The sequence below is a fragment of the Gallus gallus genome, chromosome 8 (assembly GCF_016699485.2).
Source record: "Gallus gallus isolate bGalGal1 chromosome 8, bGalGal1.mat.broiler.GRCg7b, whole genome shotgun sequence".
Lineage (NCBI taxonomy): Eukaryota > Metazoa > Chordata > Aves > Galliformes > Phasianidae > Gallus > Gallus gallus.
The window spans coordinates 903,750-917,197 of record NC_052539.1 but is presented as its reverse complement, the minus strand read 5'-3'; the positions used below and the strand labels follow the sequence as shown (position 1 = coordinate 917,197).

At 39.0% G+C, this 13,448-nt stretch overlaps 1 protein-coding gene and 1 long non-coding RNA gene across 13 annotated transcripts in view; one reads left to right on the top strand and one right to left on the bottom strand.

The window, feature by feature from the left end:
• Positions 1-10,908, top strand: part of LOC112532929 — a 28,573-nt gene extending 17,665 nt beyond the window's left edge. The window contains exons 5-8 of the long non-coding RNA XR_003076531.3: positions 3,788-3,913; positions 6,066-6,192; positions 8,943-9,271; positions 10,647-10,908. This is a non-coding gene — a long non-coding RNA (uncharacterized LOC112532929). The remainder of the gene's footprint in view (positions 1-3,787; positions 3,914-6,065; positions 6,193-8,942; positions 9,272-10,646) is intronic.
• Positions 1-13,448, bottom strand: part of NTNG1 (netrin G1) — a 145,270-nt gene that overhangs the window by 59,408 nt on the left and 72,414 nt on the right. The window lies entirely within an intron of this gene.

Sequence of the window (13,448 nt, the reverse complement as noted above, 5' to 3'; positions counted from 1 at the left end):
TTTTGTGGTGATGAAAACAAGGATAAAGGGGACTATTGTGAAGAAATACAATGATTGCTGGCCAATTTATTTCTGTAAGGATGGAGGAATAGACAGAGAGAACACACATAAAAGAGGTAACAGATAATTACTGCAGTCTAGGCTACCAGTTCTCCCTGCAGGGACCAGCCGTCTGAGGAAGTTCTGAGCTAAAAGGGTTGAAACAAGTAAGGACAGTTGGCAATCAGAAAATGGCCCGGGTGGTTGGCTGCAAATATGTCTGCTGAACAAATGTTCCGGCTCATGCGAAGCAGTAAAGTCAGTTCTTGTTTTTATCCTGTATCTTTTTTGAGCTATATGAATACGTCAAGTCCACATTGCTGAACAGAATAGAAGCCCCAAAAAAGAACTACATTTTTTTCTGAAAGTTATGAATAAAATCCCTGTAGTCTCCTGCTAAAATGTAGATGCTGTAGTGAGAGTAATGAAATGCGTATCCTTTTCTTTCATGTGTTTATTTTTGGAGATGCTTTTGGTCAAAAGACTTTTTCCATGTCCCTTTCCCTGAGTTTTTATAGTACTTCATAATCTCCCACTGCAAATAAGATTCCTTTGTGGAATGGGGCAACAGCAATATTAATGAATAAAAAAACTTAGTGATAACAAAAATAACTTTGTATAGGTATATATTCTATTCTTTCATTTGCAAAGCAAGGACTAATGTTGGATCAGGTTTTTAAGCTTCTTAAATCTGTAAGTAGCTTTGTGGCTGGAAAAGAAGTTTAACCTGTGCTCAGTAATCCTACAGCACCTTAGTACTTTACAATCCAGAGATATATAGAAGCCTCTTCAACTTTATTCTTTGCTATTTTCATTGCTAAATTGGGAGGAAATTGAATTAGATTCCCACAGGCAGTATGGAAAATTGGGGAAAATAGCTTCTTATTCTTCTTCAGATGAGTTTAATATATCTAGTGGGGAACAGCAAAACCCAGACTCGGAAAGCATGTTTGCCTTGCTTTCTCAGTGGCCTACTTCCAAGCACTTGAAGAGCTTGAAATTAAAAAAGAAAACAAAGTCTAAAAAAGCAGCATAATTCCAGTTCCTATAGGAGAGAGGACTTTCTAATGAAATAAAACATGCAGGGCCTGCGGTTGCCCACTGTTTACACTGAGACAGCCCAACAGTAAGAGCACACAAATGCTGCATTTAACTATTAATGTATTTATTGTGTACACACGCTAGCGAACGTTTCTGTAAGTTCTGATTATTTAAATGGGAACTATCATCAAGCTTAATGCCAGTCAGTAGGAACCAGAACTTACACGCTCACTACAGATCAATCCCCACCTCAGCCTGTAGCAGAGGATGCTGTCAGGGAGCTGCATGCTGTCAGCCTGAGGAAGTTGCAGTGGGACTGCTGCTGGCTTTGCCCTGTGGCCCCAGGCCCTGGCTCTGCCTTTCTGAAGGGGCACAGCCTGTGCCTTGCTGCAGTGGCAGCCCAGGGGTCTCCTGCTGTGTATGTGCATTCTCTGTGTGCTTATGAGAATCTTAAAATCAAAGACAGCGTATTTTCTGCTATCATTACAAATATGGTTGCCAATCAGCTATTCCTCTAACCTCAAAATCCTGGGATTTTCACTGCTAGAAAAAAAAAGCCTGCTGCCAAAACGTGAGTCAACTGACTGGCTTTGGTACAATCTTGTTCCTAACTCAGATAACGTACAACATAGGGACTTTATTTAGGGCCATGGTGACTACACAAGATGGAACCTACAGAAATGTTAGTTGCACTTACTGAAAAAATATTTTCATTTTTTCATAGACCTTTTACTCAGTCTGGTATGATTGGTTAAGGGAGCATACTGGCTTTCAAACAATATTTGAGATTTATGGTTGACACATTCATATAATTTTACACATAGCATTCTTCAGTGCCATCAATTTTTGGAGTGCACTATTAGTGTAAATCAAAGTGATCTTGCAGAAAAACAAAATTACAGTGAAACAAAATCAGAATTGTTATTTCTAAAGGACTACGAATAGCAGATGACACTATCAAGTGCATTTTTTAATTTATAGTTTTGAACAGGTGTATCTTATGCACAGACCTGAAGTGCTCACAATAAAAACCCCTAATGTCATACTTAATAGTATCATTTAAGCATCCAAAATGTGATTTTGTGATGGCATAAAGAGTCCATATTATGTTTTAATACTCTAGAATGCTGAACCGATTTTACATAGCAGTGAGGCTTGCAATGAAAATCTTGCCTTTGTCATTTGCTTTTTTCCTAGAGTATTTTTATTTTATAAATAAGATAGTTATTTGGCAATATACTGCAATCTTCTTTTATTTCTCTGCTGTCAGAGGTTTATGTCTGGCATTACATCCAGCATACAAAGTGTTGGCCTCAGAGTCCTTTTTTCTTCTTTCATGAAACCACAAACCAAGAGATTTTGCTGTATGTGATGTTGTCATGGGAAAATGAAAGAAAGAAAAAAAAAAGTGCTGCTTCAGCAGCTGACCAGTTCAATTATTAAGCTAAAATAAAAAATAAACAGCAAATTACAAAGATTCAAGGGCTGGAACCTTCTGTTTCTATGATGGTAAAGCACTCACTGAAAATATTTTTTCAAAGATTTCACTGTTAGTTTTCATCCATGTCAGAAAAATCTTAAACACAGATTAAAAAAGAAAAAAGTAGCCAAAACAAATACAGTCCTCTCCCTGTTCATCACTATACTCTCCTCATAGAGAGGAGCTGTAGACTAGAGAAGGAATCCTTAGCATATTTAACCTCACGTCAACAAATAAATTGTAAATGTTTCTGAAATCCATTAGTTTGTTAGCTGGCATCCTTCAATATGAAAGGAGGCAATTGCAAACTAACTAAAAATATTTACAGGGTAGATCAACAATGCTCAGAACTCAAACAGAAAGGCGACGATAATCTATTTTTCTAAGACATCTAAATGTCTTAAAAACACCTAAGCAGTTAAGCACGTGAAGCTTATGATTCTAGATGAAAACCTTAAAAACGAATAGATAAAAAAATGTTCTGTTACTTCAGTATTGTAAGTCCATGGTGTAAAAATAATCCAACAATGTTTGTACCCAAAAGAAGAGTTAATTTCAAGTTATTTCAGTCTACTGCACTAGAAATACCTATATTTAACATTAGATACTTAGATACACCTAGCCAAGTGGAATGGCTGAACATTTTTTTCAATTCACATATGACATTCTCTTGTAAACAGCTGCATAAAAAAGATTTTACATTTCAGAAAGAAGTTCAGTTCAGGAAAGGAAGGGAAATACTATTTAACTTATTCCTACCAAATTCCTTACTAAGGCTGCGAACCCATAAATGTGCTGGAGGATCTTGTTGATGTGAACACAGTAAGAAAATTTGCCATCAGTAGGATAACAGCAGTGATATCCCTGTCTCTTTCTGAGTCTGTATAAAGACACTCATTAAAGTGTCTAAGTGTTTAAGCTGAAACAAATCTGTCTGAAAAAGAGAGCTGTTGTTAGCTGCTATACAGAACTGCTTTCCTTCACCTTTCCAAATGCTCAGTTATTTTTTTCCTTCAGAGACATTAGTTTTCATGGAAATGTGTCAATAGAGCAGCCAGAAGATGTGCAAGAGTTTGCCAGCAGTGTGTTCCACAGATAATTTTACCCATGAACACAGATTCTAAGCTGATTTAAGTCCATCTGGTTCCACTGCAATCAATGAAATTATGTTCATGTTGTCTGAAATGTGGCCTAATTTGTTTCCACCTTTCATTCATATTATTCTAGACTAGCTGTATTTTTAGAACTGAGTACACAGTAATGGCAAGTGAGAGCGTGGAATAAAAAGTGGGCGTCAGTGGAAGATGAGAAGTCCAGGTGTGATCTCCTTTTAAGGCCACGACTGTTGAAAAGGTAGGATGTTGGTATTTTATGGAATTTTTTATTTGCATCTATTTTGCTGTAACATTTAATCACAGAAAGAGGAAGATTTTATTACCTACCTGAGGAAGCCAAAGCTGAGGATAGTCATAGAATCATAGAATTGCTAAGGTTGGAAAAGACTCACAGGATCATCCAGTCCAACCATTCGCCCTTCACCAATGGTTCTCGCTAAACCATGTCCCTCAACACAACATCCAAATGCTCTTTGAACACCACCAGGCTCAGTGACTCCACCGCCTCTCTGGGCAGCCCATTCCAGTGCCTGACCACCCTTTCAGAGAAGTAGTATTTCCTAACGTCCAGCCTGAATCTTCCCTGGCGCAGCTTGAAGCCATTCCCTCTAGTCCTAGTCATGTCTCTCTGGGAGAGGAAGCAAAATCTCTCAGTAAGATGAACTTTAATAATGACATTTTTTTCTAGTGCTGCCAACTGTGCAACCATTGCTTAGTTGGCAGCACCAACAATGCTAGTGATCGTTTTGGTAGTACCTTGCTTGCCAGTACTGTGTCGCTGTTGCCCTGATGGTGCATAAATGTTAAAGAATACAACCACCCAGCAGAATTTGAGCACTATGCTGTAAGAACTCTTGTTTTTTGGTTATTCTATATTGTGTTATGTACAGCAAACAGGTCTGTACCATAACGTGCTAGACAGTCATGAATATGATGGAAAAGCCTCAGATGAAAGGTATAGCAGTGTGGCACTACAAAGTTTTGTAGCATAACAAACTCAGCAAAAGTTAGAGTCTTTAGGAGCCACTGTTTCTCCTACTTTCCCTTTTATTTTGATACAAATTCGTACATTAGATTTGAACATAATAAATTGCATTGCATATTACTGCCTTATATTTCATTGATAGACTTTGTTGTTGTTGTTGTTTTAATTTAATTAATACTGGTCTTACATTTGCTTAGCAGCAATCCCAAGAAAACTGCTTTAGGTTGTTAGCAATTGCACCAAGCTTCCTGTCTTTATTTGGAAGTAGGATTTCACAGGATCAGCTGCCAGCTGGTACCCTGAAGGTGTTTTTTTTCCCATTGCATTGCTGAAAAGGAACAATTTGTTGTGTGGGAGGTCTAAAATTGTGGACATTAAATTACTGTCCGGAGGACATGCTTACAATATCATTCAAAAATGTTTCCTAACTCTCTGCAGTGGGGGAAAAACCCTCTCTTCTCTTAGGCAGAATTACACTAAGTGAGCTGTTACAAATTTCTGGCAACAATTAATGCTGGACAGACGTGTGAGAGGCAGAAGTACCTTTACTTTCTTCAGCGTAAGAAAAGACTCATGATGCAGCACCTATTGTGTCACAGTATGGAATAAACTGTTTTCACTAGCCATAGTCGGGGAGCAGCATTTCTGCTACATGAGAAACAAGCAAGGTTAATTTCATACTGATTGCTGTAACTTTTTGAGGACTATAATAGAGGAAAGCAGCATAAAAATATCCATAGTGTGCGCAGAATTCCACACCAGGGAAACCAGTTCTGTGAAGCAGTACATCTGTTGCTCTTTTCAAAAGATTTTAAAGCATTTCTGTTTAAGAGACCTCCTATGAACTCATTTAAAGGTTTGAATGTGCCCCTGGAAGTTAGTGCTGCAGAATGATATATATATAGAAGAGCGATGGATGGGCTGCAATAGGTTGCCTCTGAGGGAGACAAACATGCCTGTGGTGCTGCAAGCAGTGTGCCTGGGAGAGGCAGTGGGTATGGTCCCCAGAGGACTGATCCTCATGAGGGGAGCACAGCATCATGCTGATGCCAATGCCAGCATCCCAGCTGGGTGTCCCCTGCATGGAGCAAAGGCTGCTGGGGCTCTCACTGCCCCTGCAGCATCAACTAGGGCAGGGGCCTTATGTGCATGGACACGGGGGGGGGGGGGGCAGGTGGGGTGTTTAGGGCTCACCACACTCATGTCATATTGAGTGCCAGGTCTCTCTGGAAGAAGGGAGACCTCTCTGAGGGCAGTGAATAGCTCTGTCCTGTTCCTACCAAGATCAGTAACAGGAAAGGCCTTTCTGCTGCTCCTGGTGCCTGACAATCCTGATGTGACTTGTTTGGCATTTGACTTGGTAGATATTTTTGAGTGACTTTGAACTGTATCTCTCCCTCTGCAGTACTGCCATTGCTGTACGTTGCTAGAAAGAGAAAAGCACCTGGCATACTCCATGCAAGAGCTGCATCGTCCCAGCTTTGTTCTTAATGTAGTCAGACCGAAACTCATTTTGATGCTTCTCATAAAGGGTAAGGAGAATAAAAGACTTACTACATGGGTGGGTTAATTAATCTCTTTCTGAAAATCATTTTGCTGAACTTAAACTTTAGGGCTAATGATAAAGCACCCATATTCTTTTCAAAAACACCTCTTCTTTTTCAAAGCACCAATGTTCCTCTCTGGAATATGTTCTGAGATATTCGTGAATAAACTATCAAAACAATAAGCTGTAAAAGTAACTGTTCAGAGCAAGTGAATCTGACTAAGTATTTCAAAAGTGGCTTTGTTCTCGTGTTTTCTTGAGTTACATTAGGGTTGATTTTAAAAATGCTTAGGACTCACAGCTCCATCTACAATAACTGGGAAGTGGATGTTTCTTGTTATTATTAAAATAGACAGTCCAAATCCACTTTAAAATGTTGAAAAGTATTTCCATTCTTTTTTTTTTTCTCTTCTTATTTTCATCTTGATTGGAAGTCATAATTTGAAAAAGAAAAGTGACAAAAGAAAAGTGACAAAACTGAACAGAACATTTCTCCTTGTTTATCATGCTAGCTTCCATTTTCTAACTTTCAAATTCCATACAATATAAACTCCTTGTCACGGTATAGTTCCTTCTGGAATTATTATGATAAGAATTATTTGCCAGTAGTGTTGTAAGAATAATTGATTTTTCAGTTCACTGGCTGAACTAAAGAAAAACAAAGGGGGAAAAAATCACTTGTGTCAAATGAAATGAAATGTGTGGTTTTATTTTCAGGTTTTAAAGGAAATTTGTGATAGTTTTTTTTGAACAAAAATATTTCCAAAGCTAAAATTTTGTCTTTTTTGAGGTTTATAAGAAGTTAGTAGAATTTTTTACTAATGTAGCTTGAATTCAGAAAGTATTTTTATTCATCCCTAACAGACATTTCTCGCTAATAATTTATACTTGAAAAATACCTATTCTTTCTGCTGAAACGAGTGGTTTGTGAATGTACATTGTGCTTGAGGTATGCCAGAAACAACTTAGCTTCCCACAGGCACCTAAGATACCAAAAAAGAAGTATTGGGTCATTCTATCTCTAGCCCTGTTAGCATAACTGGAACATAGGAAGTTCTCTACAAACATGAGGAAAACATTCTTTACTTTGAGGGTGATAGAGAACTGGGACAGGCTGCCCAGAGAGGTTGTGAAGTCTCCTTCTCTGGAGATATTCAAGACTGTCCTGGATGCTTTCCCATGCAAGCTACACTAGGGAACCTGTTTTAGCATGGGGTTGGATCAGGTGGTTTCCAGAGGTCCCTTCTGGCCGCTATGATTCTGTGATTCTGTGTCTATGACATTCCGTGCAATAGAAGAAATGAACAACTTCATTTATATTTCAAATGTTTCAAATCAGTACTTCATATTCTGTGACCTCCACCAAGAAACTGTTATAACTGAAAATTTACGGAATAGATTGTAAGTTATGAATAATGTAAACCTGTCACAGGGGAAAGCAATTGAGAAATAGTCCTGACAAAAACGATCAGTATATGTTTATAGTGAAGAATAAACTTTTGCATTTCTATCTTGCCTAACACAGCTTTTAAAATCCTATACAAATTTTATCCTTTTCACTGAAATGTCACACAGGCTTTCTCTGCATCAAACTTAAATGAAAACGTATGGGCTGTTTGTGTTCTCATAGAATATTTGAGCTAATCTAGAAGTAAAATGTATGTGTGTATATATACGCATAGTAAAAAAACAACAACAAAACAAAAATAAACAAAAAGAAAGCCTAGCAGATGTAGGCAGAAGAAGAAACTAAATTTGACAAACAAAGTTGTCATTAACGCAGGGCTGTCCATCAGCACCCATTTGTCAACCAGCAGTGTATTGTGAAGAACAGATGTAGTAAGATGCCTTATGGGCAGGATTGTCTTTGGGGCATGTTCAGACAATGTGTGACAGTTTCTGGTCTTAAAGCATGCCCCAGACCATGGGTAGGAGACCACTGCTCAGTTTTATTTCCACACTGGCAGAAAGATGCCATACAGGGAAAAGAAGAGGGATTTGTCCTGAAGACCTGACTGGTAGGAAGAGACAAGGTGCAAGGACTATACCAAGAACTCCTGCATTGCACAGGAGTTACTTATTCTTACTATTACTCTTAATTACTCTTACTAACTTCAGCATAATTACAAAACCTTTTGAATTACGCAAATACATCACAGAAAAAAAAAAAAAGAAAAAGATAATAGCCTCATTATTAGGACACATGTTCATAAGCAATACTTCTGGGGATGAAGGAATGAGTGTTCGTATCTGATATATTTCAGTGCTGGTGTTCTCTCTTGCAAACACTGATATTTGCAAAGAAGGGGCAAGGAGGCAGTTCAACTGGGATTCGGGATGGTGCCCCTAGCAGCTGTGACCTCCTATCACTACCATTACTGCTCATTGCCTTTTCTCATCTACTGTTTTATCTCCTCCTAGTGACCTATGCAGCTAGGAGGGGAGGATTACATCGGACTCACGAGGGCACCCAGATCTTGTTAAAGCTGTTCTCTGCTTTCATGTTGCACAGAAAACCTCAAGAGGAGAAAAGTGCAGTACTTTGTGGATTTAATGCTATATACGTTTCTGTTGTGATATACAGCAAATCGCCTGAACCAAACCACTTAGCAGCCGTAAAATACTATCACAAAGGGAGCAAGCTTCTGGCACCTGTTCAAACTTATTGTAGCAGAAGTTGAATGTTTCTTTCAGAATGCAACGTTTTAATTCCTTTTTTTTTTTTTTCTCCAACAGAAAACACTCTTGTGTTTTGTTTCAGTGTTACCCTTTTATGATAATCTCTGGATTATCAGATACTGAGCCTACTCCTGAAGATACTGAAGGTTTTTTGTTTTTGTTTTTGGTTAAATAAGAAAAGTTAGTTTGTAACAGGTTCCTCTTGAGCTAAATCTAGTGTAGACCCAGAACTCTGTAACACCTTGACAAAACAGCAGTACAACACCTGGTCTTATTATCACCTGCTCTTGCGACTGGTAGGCTGGAACAAATCCACTTGGCTGCTGCCACAAGACTCTCAAGATGAAGCCTCACCTACTCCCTATGGCAGCTGAAGTTTCAAATCTGTGAGTTGTTATTTATTTAATTTTTTTAAATGTGATAAGCAAATGAGGATATAAGAAAGTACACATTGAAAGAGTTATAAATGATTGAGAGGCTCCTGGATAGGGAGAGACTGGACTTTATGTTCTATTAATTAGGTTTGTATTGCAGCAATATTTACAAAAGCTTTCCTCATGTTACAGCATGCATTCAGCACACTTAAAATTGCAGAACCTTTTCCATGGGAGTAGGAAGGGCATAAATCTCTCCATAATTTGCAGACAGGCTGAATGTCAGCTATACATTAACTGTGCATATGTTATTTGAAATCTGGGTGGGACCACGCAGTAAGGGAACCAATGAACTATGTTAATAGACTTTGCCTACGTTTGGAATTGACTTACAGTTTTGTCATTCTGGTGGTATCACTCTGCTGCATCTCTCCTATTTCAAGCATGTATATTTAATGAAGCATTAACAGAGAAACAAGCAAACGTACAGACCACAAGATCTAAAGCCTGTCCTGTTCTCCAAAAGTAACTACTGGAACAGAGAGATTGCAGAATTTCATCTCTCACATTGACTCTGCCAAAAAAAACAAAAGTCCAGGGATATCTTTTAAGATACCATATTTTAAATGAGGTATTTGTATGTATCAGAAACAAAGCAATTGCTGCCATTCACATCAAAGGGCTGATCTAGGAAAGAATCACCACATTGTGGGTCACCTCTGCTGTTTCTAACCGATGAGAAGGTAACATAATGCCATCTGGTCTGAGTCTGCAGTAGCAATACTCCTTTTCTTTTGAAATATGTTCAGTGGAAGAGAAATATACCATTATTTTACTTTTCCCTTTTGTCTTCATCCAACTGTTTCTCTAGTCTGCATTCACGATTCAGAAGAAAGAAAAAAATCAAATGAAAAACTGAAATGAAAACCATTTTTTTTCAGAGACAGGTTGTGGATTGGGTTAAACATTTTCAGCAGCAGAATATTAGCAGTTAATAGCACTCAGGTTTTTTGATCTTTAGCTCATTAATAACTGTAAGAAACCATGCTGGAACCGCAGCTTCCGATCTCTCAATTCTTTTCCTGTGTTGCAAATGGGAAGGAGCTGCCCTTGTTGGCAGACTGCAATTCCTATGGGATGCTAGTGATTAAAAATGTAACTGGCTCCTTGCTGTTTTGCTGTCCTGCTGGAAGAATTATTTCAGGAGTATTCAAAGGAAACAAGGCATGCTTCTATAAGCACAGTGTCTTTAATGAAGCCTCTAAATGATAAGCAATTTTCTGCATTGACAAAGAATAATAGGTTTGTTTTTCACTGGAAATTGAGGCATTCATGTTTTTCCCTCTCCTCTGCTCCTCTGATCTCATTTTTACTTTTCCTGATGAAGGTTTCCATGCCTCCTTTGAGCCACATAGGCAGCGACTCCTTGTGCGATATGATTGAAGGAGTGATGACCACCAAAAGAGAAGTGAAAATGGTGAGAAATGAGCAGCTGGAGTGGTGTGGAAGGAGTATTTCCTATGGTGGGTCACTGACAAAACAGACGCCTTCTCATATTGCAGCTCTGTCCCCTGTCCCACCTGCTGTCTCTGCACCCTGTTCCTGCCTGTGGAAGGTCAAGGAACTGCTGTGCTGTGCTGTGCTCTGCCTGGGGGGAAGATGATAATGTTTTGAAATGGTTTTCAAGTCAATTCCTGATTGTGCTTATATGGCAAAATCTACAACCCTGGCTCTAAGTAAGGGAAAATTGGCCCACAGTTCAATAAATATAATGAGAAGATCCAGAGCCAATTAAAACGTGATGAGGCTATAAAAATACAGCCTGGGGTATGCAAGGCTAACAAACCTCGAATCTCTCAGATGACCCTCCCTCTCCTCTGAAAACAACAGATGGAAAGCATCTGATTGCCAGGATTTGTGTCACAGTGAATGCTAGCAGCATACATGAAATAAAACTAAAAGGTTTGTCTACGGAGGGCTTGAATGTAATGTTCCTCTCTGTGCAAAGCGCTACCAGAAGATCTGTGGGGTCCATTTCATGTTTGCCTGACTGGCATGGCTGTTCTGAACAGGACTATAGACAAAAGCTCCATAGAAGTATCACCAAGTCAAAGACGTGGAAATTAGTTTATTTATAATGACTTTGGTAAACAGCATCCCCAAACCTAGAAATTCTTAATGCACAAGAGAGTTGAAGGGGAAAATGAGTAACGTGTCAGAAACAATAAACAGTCCTGCTACAGTTCTGTCTCTACTAACTTGAATTAAAATATATAAAAAGTGTTCTGGGAACTGAAGCAATGCTTCAGTTCGATAAAAGTAATGCAATTAAAGAGAAAGAATCCTGTTTTTCCTCTGCTTCCAATTTGAAATGAGAGCTTCCTCAAACTTGTGACCATGGCTGGAATTCAATTCAGGGCCCCAGCTTATCAAATTCCCAGTGCTGACACCATGCCTTTCAGGTATTATAAAGTACTACTCATCCTACCTGCTCTGTCTATAGATAACTCTAAAGTTCAGACGCCCCATTTTGAAACAGACAAGCATTCATTGTGAATCAAAATGGAGCCACCAAATTTGTGTTCAGACAGATCCTCTTTTCTGCAAGGCAACAAAGGAAAATGTGTTAGCATAAAGCTGTCTCCCTTCAACATTTTTTGAACTCAGATAGCTTTGCAGGACAGCATACCTACACAAAGCTGCAGGTTTATGAGATCCCGTAGAGCAAGTATCTCATTGTGTAATTCATCCAGGGGCTGAGAACTGCAGGGCTAATGAGCTCTCCTGCAGCCTCTTCCCCTGCAGGTGCTTCTCCAGGAGCACGATCCTAATTCAGACACCGCCATGTCAGGCATAACCCCCAAACAGACAGCAGCCCCTCCCGCCCAAAGAAAGCAATAGCAGCACTGCCATCTGACTATGATGAAAGCACAAACTTTTCCATTCAGTCAGTGGGAGCTGAATTAATTCATCGTCTTTTTTGATGCTCAGAGCTGTGTCTTGGGAATTCAGCATGTGAACATATTAATCTCTCTGATAGGCGATAATGCAATATATTACTACAGGGGAGCCAGCATAAGCACACTATGATGGTGACCCTGACCAGCAAATGACTGAATGGGTAAGGAAAGAAGGAGCTGCTCTGGCTTGAAGGCACAGCCTCCACTTTGGCAGGTAGTCCTTCACTCTTGTCCCACTCCTAATTTTCCAATGCATTACTTTGTCACTTGGGTATCCAGAAATGCTCATTAAGAAAGTATGTGACAGCCCCTGATAATACATGTCGGTGGTAAAATAATTGATCCCTCTTTGCAGTGGTGATCTCTAGCCCTCATAGGGCACGGTAGATTATTAGATGGAAGGCACTCTTTGATGGTCTCTAGAGTAATACATTACCAGACAGCAATGTGCCAACAATCTATCACGTACAGAATCATGTCATCCCTGGAAAAGGGCCTGGCAGGAGGGGTTTAGAGGAGGATGAAGGTTTAATTATATTTGTGGAAGAAAAGATGTCCCCAAAAGAGTGGGTAGCCTGGTTATTTATTGGCTGCTCAAAAGCACTCAACACAATCTAAGAAAAAGATCAGGCTCTGAGAAAACGGTAGTTCACATTACTGTGGCATGCTCCAGCCTTGAAGTCAAGTTCATACTGAAGAACAAAATTATCTCTTACAATATGTAGTTTACTTCTGAAAATGAAAAGGGTAAGAGACATATTAGTAACACTGGCATTAGTGGAGGCAGCTGTTTTTAGATATTTGGTATTTCGGGGATGTGAGTGTAGCATCGTTATTAGAAGTACAGCTTACTATATTCCTCTGCAAACTTTCCAACAGTGAGCAGATGGTTACCCTATTACCAACCATTTGCATTTAACATATTGTAATGATTTATATACCACATGTCACCAAGCAAAGTGAAAACAGTCAGTGCCAACTAATTAGTTGAGTGTGAAGACGCATATCTCAATGTATGAGTATATATCATTATTGTAATCAGTTTTTATCTGATTGTTAATTATTATGTAAATTAATTATATGTTAATATTGTTAATAGGTTTCATGTGCAACGTCACAGAAATACTGATGGTAGTTAAACATGACCCACGGTATCCCTCCATCATCAAGACAGCAATGCTGTCATTAACATTTATACTGGTACTCCTGTTAGGCTGTTTACGAGTGGT